The sequence below is a fragment of the Magnolia sinica genome, chromosome 1 (genome assembly GCF_029962835.1).
Source record: "Magnolia sinica isolate HGM2019 chromosome 1, MsV1, whole genome shotgun sequence".
NCBI lineage: Eukaryota > Viridiplantae > Streptophyta > Magnoliopsida > Magnoliales > Magnoliaceae > Magnolia > Magnolia sinica.
Window position 1 is genome coordinate 100,096,007 of NC_080573.1, and position 14,103 is coordinate 100,110,109.

The window sequence follows — 14,103 nt, forward strand, 5'->3', positions numbered from 1 at the left end:
AGGTACTTGTTGAGCAACCCTTGCCTAATACCTAGTAGGTCTTGAGCCACCTCTAATGGTCAAACCTCATCAGGTCGACTGTGACCAAATTCTCTAAATGGTCCAAGAAGTAACAGGTTAAGTTCTTAGCCGAACTACTACTCATGTCTATCATAAATTGTATCCTAAATGGATCGATTCGATCAACAATATCTTTTACCAAGGAACTACTGACCTGATTTTATATTGTTTATAGGAGATACTAGCCAATCGACCATAGAGCATATCGGTCGATTTACCATGTAATGTGGTTAACTTGCTAACAATGGTTATCATAAGTTACAATTGCTTGACCATTCGTTAACTGCAGTGGCATTCACTTAGTATTTAAATTTGTTGCCAAATTATGTTCAAACATGACAAGAAATGGAAGAGAAAATCCATGCTCAAATCTTCTACAGAGACATGAAAATTTCTATGGCTGATCTCGCCCGTTTTCAGCAATTACCTAGAGAATCGGTCAAAAGCTATATTGCTTGGTTTGAAAAAGAAAAAATCCGATGCATAGTTGTCACGCTCCTAAACCCAGAAATCAGGCTCACAAAATTTTCGATCGCCAAATCCGGTGCCGACAGCCTCCGTAGTACCCCATTCTCGGCTCCCAGCGCGCAAACGCCAAATTCTGATCCTAGTATCCTACAAGGAGGATTTTTCAATGTACATTTGTCTCATAAGAAGCATAACCACAAGTTCACCTAAATCACAAAGGCAACATCATCATCACATATCCATTAATATAAACTTTGAATACAATGCTGAAAAGGAAATACATATGTTAAATAAAACCAAAGTTCCAGAAGTCCACTGCATGCTCCAAGCTTAATGCTGCTGCAACCTAACGCCACCTGCACGCATCTATCGTGCATAAGCTTATAGAAAGCTTAGTGGGTGCTAAAAGTGTATGCACAGGATAAGTGTCAAGTAAGCAATATCAAAGTAATCAGAGTAAGCGAAAATACTACCAAGCCCATAAATCATACAATATTAGAAATACTGACAAGTTCATAAATCATACGATATCAGAGTAATGCGAAAACATGCTGATAGGCCCATAAATACCATCAACCTTATCCAGGCTATGCGATGCAAAAATATAATAAACCAATATCATATACTGATGAAGCAATGTAAATTAGCTATGCAATGCGGAGATAGTAAGTCAAATACTATGTGCTGAGGATGTAATACAATATGCGATGCGAATGAAATGACTAAGCTAGAGTGTGAAGTTAGGATGATAATACATACTATCATAGGCTACGGGGTCCACCACAAGGGACTTCTATCCAAACCAATCCCATACCTAAATTTAGAATGTCAGACTCAATATGGTAAACTCCTAATCTCAGGTTAGTCGCGCGCCCCAACCGAAATCCTGATCATTGCGAAGGTACACGTAACAAATAGTGCACGCCACCAGCCCGAGTGGATAGTGAATGAAGGAATGAATGAGTATGCAACTCTTGCTCAATAAGTCCACATATCAGTACGGTTCCTCTCTAGGAAATCACTTGGGTCTGTTACACTCCAAACCAGATTGCCGCCCCATCGTGCGTAACAAGGTGAGTGGAAGAGACCTCACTATCCTCCTACCAATATCGGGCCCGTCTCGTTGATAGCGGACCCATTCCTCGAGCTGGTCAAACTCAGCCTAGCTTTATCCCTCCTTTCGGGCAGGTAAGGCCGCACCTTCTTCCAACTGACCATGACACAGTGGGAGACGCGGCCTAATGTTATACGGCCCTCATGCACTCATGCATCCATTGGTCTAGACGTTGGAGCAACCTCTGGAACCAAGAGGGTTTAAGGACTTTCACCTAGGGATATTTATAGCACCCCATTTAGAACAGATTTTTGGTGTTCCATCTGGCCATCCACGATATGCCTGTGGAGGTTACGACCCTGATGTCATTAGGGCGTACGGTGGTCATATCACACAAATACGAGATGTATGAGTCATATAATCCAGTCATGCATCAAACCTGCGCATATCGCGTGCTCATGTGGGGCAACTCCGCCTATCAAGGAGTCCCATAAGTATCTCATCCCTATGGCATATGCAATGGTCAACCATATCTCATAACAAACATGCGGATGATACGCATGGGCATGTATCATGATGTTATACTGTCACATACTCATAATCGGCCTCGACAATAGGAATCGGCCTCAATAAACGGAATTGACCTCGTCAATTGGATCAGCCTCAACAATCAGAATCGACCTCAACAATCGAAATCGACCTCGACAATCAGAATCGACCTCAACAATCGGAATCGGTCTTGACAATCGAAATCGGTCTCGATAAACGGAATCGGCCTCAATAATCGGATTTGTCCTCAACAATCAGAATTGGCTTCGATAATTAGCCTCAACAATCGAAATCAGCCTCAATAATTGGAATCAGCCTTGACAATCGAAATCGACCTCAACAATCGGAATCGGCCTCAACAATCGAAATCGGCCTCAACAATCAGAATTGGCCTCGATAAACGAAATCGGCCTCGACAATCGAAATCGGCCTCGACAATCAGAATCGGCCTTAACAATTGGCCTTAAAAATTGGAATCGCCCTTGATAAACAGAATCGGCCTCGACAATTGGAATCAGCCTCGACAATCAGAATTGACCTTGACAATTGGCCTCAACAATCGGAACCGGCCTCGATAAACGGAATTGGCCTCGACAATCGAAATCGGCCTCGATAATTAGAATCGACCTCAATAATTAGCCTCGACAATTAGAACCGGCCTCGATAAACGGAATCGGCCTCGACAAACAGAATCGGCATCAACAATCGGAACCGGCCTCCATAAACGGAATCGGCCTCGACAATCAGAATTAACCTTGACAATTAGCCTCGACCATCAAAACTGGCTTCGATAAATGGAATCGGCCTCGACAATCGGAATAGGTCTCGACAATCGGAATCGGCCTCGATAATCAGAATCGGCCTCGACAATCGGAATCGACCTCAATAATGAGCCTCGATAAACGGAATCGACCTCGACAATCGAAATCGGCCTCGACAATCAGAATCGGCCTCGACAATCGGCCTCGATAAACGGAATCGGCCTCGATAATTGAAATCGGCCTCGATAATTAGAATCAACCTCGACAATTGGCCTCGACAATCTGAACCGACCTCAATAAACGGAATCGTGCTCGACAATCAGAATCGATCTCGATAATTGGCCTCGACAATCAGAATCGGCCTCGATAAACGAAATCGACCTCGATAATCAGAATTGGGCTCGACAATCGGAATCGGCCTCAATAATTGGCCTAAGAGAAGGTCACTATATGAATGTCTAACCATCATTGCCCATTAATGTGGACATTTAACCAACATTGCTTCCGAGGAGTGGCCTTCACAGGGCCAAACATATAGTGGGCGGATGGTCTCGCACAAGGGTCATATATATACATCGCAATGGGCTTCATCATATGGGCCAGAATATACATCACAAAGGGCCGAGTATACATTATATTGGGCCTCAAACATAGGCCAAAAATATGTCAAGGTGGGTCTCATGGATGGGCCACAAATACATCAAGGTGGGCCTCATGGATGGGCCATAAACACATTAAAGGTGGGCCTCATGGATGGGCCTCAAATACATCAAGGAGGGCCTCATGGATGGGCCACAAATACATCAAGGTGGGCCTCATGGATGGGCTATAAACACATCAAAGGTGGGCCTCATGGATGGCCCACAAATACATCAAAGGTGGGCCTCATGGACGGGCCACAAATACATCAAGGTGGGCCTCATAGATGGGCCATAAACACATCAAAGGTGGGCCTCATGGATGGGCCACAAATACATCAAAGGTGGGCCTCATGGATGGGCCATAAATACATCAAGGTGGGCCTCATGGATGGGCCATAAACACATCAAAGGTGGGCCTCATGGATGGGCCACAAATACATCAAAGGTGGGCCTCAAACACATCTCACTGGGCCGGATGGGGCAACCCATGGTTGAAACACATACAATCACGGTGGGTCTCGAAATGATCCGAAAATAGGGTGGACGGTGTGGATATAATGCATACATAGCTGGGATTTCAACCGTCCATCTGGTTGACGGTGCGGATGCGACACACATCATCAAAGTAGGCCACCGTCCGTTGCTACTGGATGATGGGTATACAATAGATACATCAAGGTGGGTCTCACCTACCCACACATGTCACACGTGTGGGGTGGGCCCAAACCTGGAAGGTGTGCATAAAACACATACATCGTGGCCGTGGGGTCCACGTCCTAAACGGACGGACGATGTTGGATAAAATCCAAGCATTCAGGTCACCGTCCAGATATCTGGACGGTGTAGATGAAGGCATACAGCATGGTGGGTCCCACCTGGGAGTGGCCCACCATAGCATTTAGTTTAATATAATATATTATATTATATAATATTATATATTATATACTTAATATTATATTATTCATATTATATATATATATATATATATATATATATATATATATATATATATTATATTATATACATATTGATGTATTTGTGACCCATTGTTGAGGCCCACCTTGACATATATGTGGCCCATGTGATGAGGCCCATATTGATGCCCCTTTAGATGGACGGTGTTGGATATAACCATACTTCATGATCAGGGCCCATGGAACTTGTGACGTCAGTACAACAGCTTCAGCTACTGGCCGTCCATCAGATGGACGGCCAGGTGAATCACATGCTTGAGGTGGGTCCGCACGGTGAGCGGTGTAGATAAAACCCACACATCCTGGTGTGGCCCACCATCCAACTATCTGGACTGTGTGGACGCTGCACATACATCACAGTGGGGTCCACTGTCCTAGTTGGACAGCGGGATGAAACACATAAATCAAGTGGGTCACCTAATCATCACAAAAAAGGAAAAAGGGAGGGGGAGAGAGAGAGAGAGAAAAGGATAACGGTGGAGATGGGAGGGACCCCGCCACTATGGGTCCCTCAAAATACAATGCATTCATCAAGTGGGTCCCATTACAAGTGGGCCCAAAAAAAAATCAAAATCAATAGTAAAAATCATAGAATCACCCACCTATGCTTCTTCTTGGACTTCTTCTTTCATCAACACATCCTAGAGTCTCAAGGGATGCATTTCAACGGTGGAGATGGTCTTTGGATGGTGAGATTGAGTAGTAGGGAGGTGGACCACACTAGCTTCTCCTCTCTCCCATGGAAATGTTGGACGTGGGTTGCTTGGAGATTGAGGGAGAGAGATGAGAGAGGGAGGGTTGCAAGGGAGAGGGATGGGTGTGATGGGTGAGTGAGTGATGGGTGATGTGTACTTTGACATGTAAGGGATGGGTTGCTTTGACTTTAGGGTTACTTGGGGATAGGGTGTTGTACTTGACATGTGAGGTGATTGGTTTGAAAGATTGTCTTGGGTTTGCAAATGTGGGGCGTTTTTCTTGAACTGAACGCCGGCCCACATCACCTGACCTGGGTATCGCCTCGATGCGTAATACACGGCGTTAGAACCACGGTGACGGTATGGTCACAATGATACAAGTCACGGGCTGAGCCGACTCAAATAGACATGATGCAATTCAGGGTCACACGTAACTGCCGATAACAAATCGCGGGTCACCGAAATCCGACTGAGAGGACCGCGGAGGCCCATGGAACAGTACGGGCTAGGGTACAGGTCTTACAATAGTAGTCATGACTGAGGCCAAGTTTGTACAACTGGCCTAGGATGGTCTGGAATTCAAACTTCGTAAAACATTTATCAGAACCGAGTTCGTTGACCCCTATGATTTGACTAGAAAAATATCTCGATATGAAGCCTTGCTTCAAGAAGGAACTAGGCAAAGAACTCATCTATCGAGACATATTATTATGACCCCAATTATGATGTAGCAGTGGCCGAGGTAGTACCCAAACAATGTTTGTTTGTTCTACATTAGTCAAGATAAAGGAGATCGTGTCGACCACACACAAGCCTCAAAAGACCTATACTTTTGATATCACCTAGGCTGATGAACTCTGTGACATAATGTTGGCTGGGAATTTTATTAAAGTTCTTATTAATCATAATATACCAATGGTCGAAGAATTGAAAACGACCAATAATTGCAAGTGGCATTAAACTCGGTCTTATTCTACTAATGAATGTGTTGTTTTCAGGAATGTCATTCAACATAACATCGACCAAGGATTACTAAAATTTCTTTAAAAGGAAAAAGAGGTAATATTAATTGACACTAACCCATTTTCAACTAATATGGAGATTAACATGGCAATGGTCGATCCTCATAAATTGATTTGACTTCGATGAAAAGTTGATTTTGGGTTCAGGAATGACAAAGGTGAAGGGGGTCAACTCAAAAAAAAAAACTATGCGATGACCTAGCGAATGGCTACGAGCATAGAAATACAATCGGGGATATCATTGTTGTATTTATGTGATCAATATACATGGCCAATTCGGCCAATCAGGAAGTTCCCTCGGCCGAATACCCACAAAAATGATCATGCCAAACCATGACTTAAGAAGAAGATGGAGACAGAAGACTCTTATCTGCAACGAGGAGAACTTTAGTATCCTTCTGATCATCCTTGACTAGCCCCAAATTTAGGACCAAGGATGGTTAGACCACCCCCCCACCCCCAAGAAAAGAGTTTGGAAAATGGTCAAACACCCTAAATTTTCATCAATGTCAGAAGGTATAACTCGTGCCCAGAAATGGTGTTGGCAAAGGCATAGCTTAGAACCCTATATCAAAGAAACATATTATGTGCACTTCTTTTTTGAGATGTTATTATTTAAAAGTGTGTGTTAAGGTATTTTTTTAACAATCCATGAAGTTTTATTGAAAAATTCAACCATTTTCCCTATGTTTCCTCAGGTTTCCTACAAAGTGCGATAATTTTCCCAAAACAAACGATATATCTCGTGCGATAACCGATATGTATTTGTATCCCAATAATGTGATACGTAACACAATACCGCTATTTTGAACACTGCTTGTAGTTATACCTCGATTGATTGCGAGTATTCCCTTTTTGTTTGACGACATTCAGGTATCAGGAAAGTCCTTTCGCATGGAAGGCAAAGTGGAACTCAATTTCGGAGGAAGAACCCCACCCTCTGAATATCGCATGATCACTCTATAAAACAAATTTTCAAGTGGCTAAATAAGCAGCTGATCTGCATATATCTCAGTCATATATGTAAGACCCATGCCCTAGTCCGTACCGTTCCGTATGCTTCCGCGATCCTACCGGTCAAATTCCGGCAATCCTCGACCCGTAACCGACATTTGCGCGCAATCCTAAGCCGAGACCTGCATGCCAAAGTCGGCTCGAACCGAGACCTATATCTTGGCAACCGCGTCGTCGCCGCGGTTCCAACGCCACGACTCACACACCGACCCGATACCCAGGCTAGAAGATGTCAGTCTGCGTTTATTCCGAAGAAACGTCGCGAGTTGCGAATCTCGAGGAAATCTCTACTACAAGTCTCATCAATCAACCATAAATGCATCCCTTATTCAAGTACAACCACCCCACTCCTCCTTTTCCCACAAGTCAAACCTCTCTCTTCCTCACCATTCCTTCTTTAAAAAATTTCAAACTAAACCATCCCTCTTTTACCCATTTTTCAAACCACCCCATACCATCCATTCTTTTTCTTATTTTATTCCTTTATTCCATTTTCTTAAGCTCTCTCCCAAGCAACCCAAGACACTCCATACGTCCAAGCTTCCCTCTCCCTCCCAACTGTGGTCCACCTTCTCATCTTCCATCTCAACCATCCAAACCCCATCATCCACTGTCCAAGGCAAAGGCAAGGAACATTTGAGGCCAAGGGAGCAAGGAGAGGTGGGCAATCCACCGTTAAATCTTATTTTTTTGTCCACATGTTGGTGGGACCCATTGTGATGTATGTGATGTATCAAGAGGGGCCCATAGTGGCGGGGTCCCTTTATCTCATCGTCTCTCTCTCTCTCTCTCTCTCTCTCTCTCTCTTTTGTTATGGGTGTGGTCCACTTGATCAACACCGATCGTGGACCCACCATGATGGAAGTATTCTATCAATGCCGTTCATCCGCTTCATCCATCCCATCCAGTGGGTCTGACCTGGATGATGGAAAAGCACAAATATTATGTTGATTTGAATAGGTGGGCCATGTGTATGTGGGACCCACTATGATGCGGTATTTATCCATGACCGTCCAGCGTCCCTGGACGCTGGACGAGTGTGGTTAACATGGAGGCGTGTACTGACGTGGGCATGTGCTGACAGCTATCACAAAAAAAAAATCTAGCTTTTTAAAAATTGAGGTGGGCTGCTCATCCAAGCCCTATGTTGATGAATGTTTATAATCCAAGTCGTCCATCCTCTTCCTCGAATCATTTTAGGCGTTGAGCCAAAATTTGAGACCAATCTGATCATCGGGTGGACCATTGTATAGCAAATTGTGTTTCTACCATTGAAATACCGCCGGATAATTGGGTATGCCAAAACCTGCCCAATATTGGGCTTGATAGGTGTGTATGGGGACATGAAAATCAATGGCGGGGCCCGATTTCCCAGATGCGGGCCCCACCTATGCAAAACCCCAAGAAAACGCCAAATCAAAAAAAAAGAGAGAGAGGAGCCAGCGCTGACGGGCAGACAACGCCTGCGGCTGGCCGGCGGATGGTCTGGCAGGGCCTCACGGCCACAGTTGTGGGCCCCACCTTGATGCATTTCGACCATCAACACCTTGCATTTGATGGGTCCCCTTTGTCCATGGGGCGTCCCCAAAAATCAGCTGTATCCGGAACTCCGGTGGGCCACACCATTTAAAATCATATGAAGACATGCCTAAACAAATAAAAACATTTGGTGGGGCGTACCTGAAATTTGGATGCGGCTGAAACTTGGTTTGAAAGCTTAGCCAAGTGGGACACACATAATGGGTGGGCCGGATTTGCGAACCACACTGCGGTGGGCCCCTGACCGTGACCCTATGAACGGTTTAGGTGGCAAATAAACATTCCAGTGGACCCCTTGGTCCACGTGACCCTATCAACGGTCTGGATGCAAATAAACATTATGGTGGGCCCTGGTCCACTTGACTTCATGAATAGATTGGAGGCAAATAAATATTACAGTGGGTCCTACCCCCTGGTCCACGTGACCTTATGAACCATTGGATGGAAAATAAATAGTACAGTGGCCCCAGGGTCTATGTGACCTTATCCACATATTGGATGAAAAATAAACGTTTATGGTGGGCCCACACGGGACCCACTAATGTATGTTTTGTATCCACACTGTTCATTTATTTTATGGGGTCCACCCTATTTATGTGCCCCAAATATGGGCCACCCTAAGCAAGTTCACTGTGATGAGTGTGTCGGACCCTTTGTCCTTTTAATTTTGCTAATCATGGGCTGCCATATGAGGCCCATGTGACTAGGCCTATTTTGATGTATTTATGGGCCGTCCACTGAGGCCCACTTTGATTTGTATAAGGCCATTAGTTGAGGCCCATCTTAATGTATTCATGGTCGCCCACTAAGGCCCACTTTGATATATATGAGACCATGGTTTGAGGCCCATTTGATGTATTGAAGGCCCATGGGTCGAGGCCTAATGGGTTGTACATGAGGTCCATTACAACGTGATTCTACCATGGTTCATGTGTTGACTATTGTAGTGGGCTACGCCTTGGCAGCAATGATGGTTTGACGTCCACGTTGAATGGATAATGTTGGTTAAATGTCCACATTATAACTCTCCCTAAGGCCCACTGATAGGCCCATACTTGTAGTAAGTAGGCCGTCTAGGCTCATCTCTATTATACACAGAGCCCATCTCTTTATACATGTTTAGTATAGATCCATGATTCATGATCATACGCATCATATGTATGCCTGATATGAGAAGTGAATGATCATAGCATATGCCTTCGGGCGGATTGTTTATGGGCTCCCTGATAGGCGGAGTTGCCCTACATAAGCGCACAGCGCTCGCAGGATTGTTGCATGTTTAGTAGGGTGATTCATGCACTTGCATTTGTGTGATCATTATATGCCCTAGCGACATCAGGGCCAAAGCCTCCACAGATACATCGTGGGTGGCTGGATTGGATACCAAAAATATTTGGTTCTAGTATACGAGCACCATAGATGTCCCTGGGTGAAAATCCATAAACCCGATGGTATCAGAGGATGACTCCAACGTCGAGACCGAGTGGATATATGAGGCATGAGGGCCGAATACCAGGAGGCCTCGTCTCCCACTGTGTCGTGGTCGGTTGGAAAGGGGTGTGGCCTTACTCGCCCGAGGGTAGGGACAATACTAGGCTGAGTTTGACTAGCTCACAAATGGGTCCGCTATCGACGTTCCGGATAGGTATTGCAGACTATTGGCCAGGCGGATAGTGGGGTTTCTTACGCTCACTTGGACTGTGCGGCTAGGAGAGCGACAGTGTCATTTAGAGTGTATTGAACCCCGGTGATTATCCAAAATAAGAACTGTACTGATATATGATGAGAATTGACATGCTTGAGTTGCATCTCGCATCGCATGGCCATTTTATGGCCGATAGCATTCATATCTTGCACCGCATAGCCTTGGTACGACTGATTGCATTCATGTACTCATCACCATGATTCCACATTACTCTGACCTTGCATTCTGAGCACACTTATATTACGCACACACTCACACCACCCTCTAAGCTTTATAGAAGCTTATACACGATTGATGCGTGCAGGTGACGCCAGGACGCAACCGTAGCATAGTAGCAGCAGGAGCGTGCAGACGAGCTTCTAGAGTCTTGTTGCTTTCGTCATATTGTATTTCCCTTCATACGCACTGTATCCAAAAGTTTTTGATCATAGTGGATTTTGTGATGGTGTTCTTGTGGTTATTGTTCATGGGTTATGTTTTTGGTTATGCTCATTATGAATTAAATTGATATTAGAAATCCTCCTTTTAGGATCCCAGAATTGAAACCTGGTAAATGGGTACCGGGAGCCGAGAATGGGGTTCTACGGAGGCTGTTGGCGCCAGATTCGGCAATCGAAAATTTTGTGAGCCCGGTTTCCGAGTTTGGGGAGTGACAATATAAGGTCTCAGTTTGGGGTCAAGTTGTTTAGTTCAAATTGAGTCACACAGTCGGTTCTGGCATGCCCGTATACACCACACATGACAAAAACATCCAAACCAAAAAGTGCCAAATAATTTTTGGTACACCCAATGGGACCAAATATTTGGTTGTCATAAAAAGACAATATATTCAAGTATCTTTATGTTACAAAATATGAGTAAAAGAGGTGTTCGTGGTACTTCTGTTACTCATGAACCTGCCTTAGTTGATAAGGAGTTGCATGCACAACTAGCACCTGAGTTATTGCTGAACCTGGTACCTAGTTCTTCAAATCTGGATATGGCATCCTCAAACTAAATTCACCCTTTAGAAATAATGTATGTCAAGCTACGTGAAATGCAAATGGTCATTCAGCATACTACTGAACAATCATGAGCTCAGGTCGAGCAATCTTGAAATTAGGCTGAAACCTTCAACAGGTGGATGATTATTCGGGCCGAGAGAACGAATAGGATGATGGCCATTATTGTTGAACGAATGACCGACATAAATCAGCAAACTATGACTCAGCCTGTGATACCTCAACAAACTATGCCTCCGCCTATTATGTCTCAGCAGACTGTGCACCAACCTTTTGCTGAAGTAAGCTCTATTGAGAATTTGGCACCAGCGCAACCAATACCTGCAGCACCGATTTTATGACAGAACATGCCTCCTACTCTAATATAAGAGGTGCAGGTTCCTCCCCTGCTGAAATCAGATGGTTTGAGTAGGAGAACAGGAATTTCATTTTTGAAGTTAGGAACCAGGTACCTGTAGGGCAACCCTTGCCCAATACCCAGTAGGTCCTGAGCCACATCCAATCGTCAATTCTCGTCAGGTTAACCGTGACCAAATTCTCTAAATGGTCCAAAAAGTAGCAGGTCATGTTCTTGGCCGAACCACTACTCGTGTCTATCATAAACCGTATCCTGAATGGATCGATCAACAATATCTTTTACCAAGGAATTATTGACCTAATTTTATACTTTTTACAAGAGATACTAGCCAATCGAACATAGAACATATCGGTCGATTTGCCATGCAATGTGGTGAACTTGATAACAATGACCATCATAAGTTATAACTATTTAGCCATTTGTTAACTGCAGTGGAATTCACTTAGTATTTAAATTTGTTACCAAATTATGTTCAAACACGGAAACTAGTATTTAAATTTGTTACCAAATTTGTTAACTGTAGTGGAATTCACTTAGTATTTAAATTTGTTACCAAATTATTTAGCCATTTGTTAACTGCAGTGGAATTCACTTAGTATTTAAATTTGTTACCAAAAAGTAGCAGGTCATGTTCTTGGCTGAACCACTACTCGTGTCTATCATAAACCGTATCCTGAATGGATCGATCAACAATATCTTTTACCAAGGAATTATTGACCTAATTTTATACTTTTTACAAGAGATACTAGCCAATCGAACATAGAACATATCGGTCGATTTGCCATGCAATGTGGTGAACTTGATAACAATGACTATCATAAGTTATAATTATTTAGCCATTTGTTAACTGCAGTGGAATTCACTTAGTATTTAAATTTGTTACCAAATTATGTTCAAACACGGAAACAAATGGAAGAGAAAATCCATGCTCAATTCTTCTATAAAGACAGGGAAATTTCTATGACTGATGTCACCCATTTTCGGCAATTACCAAGAGAATCAGTCCAAAACTATATCGCTCGGTTTGAAAGAGCAAAAAGCTAATGCATAGTAGTCACGACCAAGGCTGAGTTTGTACAATTGGCCTAGGATGGTCTGGAATTCAGGCTCCGTAAAAAATTTATCAGAACCGAGTTCGCTGACCCCTATGATTTGACTAGAAAAATATCCTGATATGAAGTCTTGCTTCAAAAAGGGACTAGCCATAAGAACTCATCTGTTGGGACATATTATTATGACCCCAATTATGATGTAAAAGTGGCTGAGGTAGTAAACAAATAACATTTGTTTGTTCTACATTGGTCAAGATAGAGGCAACTGCGTCGACCACACATAAGCCTCAAATGACCTATACTTTTGATATCACCTAGGCAGATGAAATCTTTGACATGATATTGGCTGGGAATTTTATTAAAGTTCATATTATTCATAAGATACCAATGGTTGAAGAATTGAAAAAGACCAATTACTGCAAGTGGCATGGAACTCAGTTTCATTATACTAATAAACGTGTTGTTTTCAAGAACGTCATTTAAAATAACATCGATCGATGATTGTTAAAATTTCCTAAAAAGAAAAAAATGGTAATGGTAATTGATACTAACCCATTTCTAGCCAATATAGAGATTAACATGGAAATAGTCAATCCTCATAAACTGATTTGACTTCGGCAAAAAGTTGATTTTGGGTCCAGGAATGACAAAGGTGAAGTAAGTCAACTCAAAAGAAAATCTAAGATGACTTGGCGAATGGCTACGAGCGTAGAAGTACAATCAAGGATATCATCACTGAACTTATGGGATCAATATTGTAAGTGTTAGTATTTGTAACACACATGAAGTTGTCAAAATTTGTAGACAAATATACCGGTCGAATCGCAAGTACACTATAGCGGTTTATGGCAACTCATGAAGATTGGCTCAAGATTGACTCAACATCTCAAGACTTAAACGATGTCAGTTGGTTTCAAGTTTATCAAGATTAGAAGATCTTTGTATAGGCTAATCACCAAGTAGAATGACCCTAGAAAGACCCTAGGTTAGGTGCTTTCAAAAAATGATTAAAATGGGTTAACTTCTGTACAAGCTCATTGGAATTCGGCCAGCCTAACTTCATGTTTGGCCAGCCCAATTTACTTCGGCTAACCTAACTTTAGGCTTGGGCAATTTATTAATATTTGAAAATTTGAAAAAATCTGTTACAAATTCGGCCAGCCTAATTTTAGGTTCGGCGAGCCCGAGGAAAGTTCGGGTCATTTTTCAG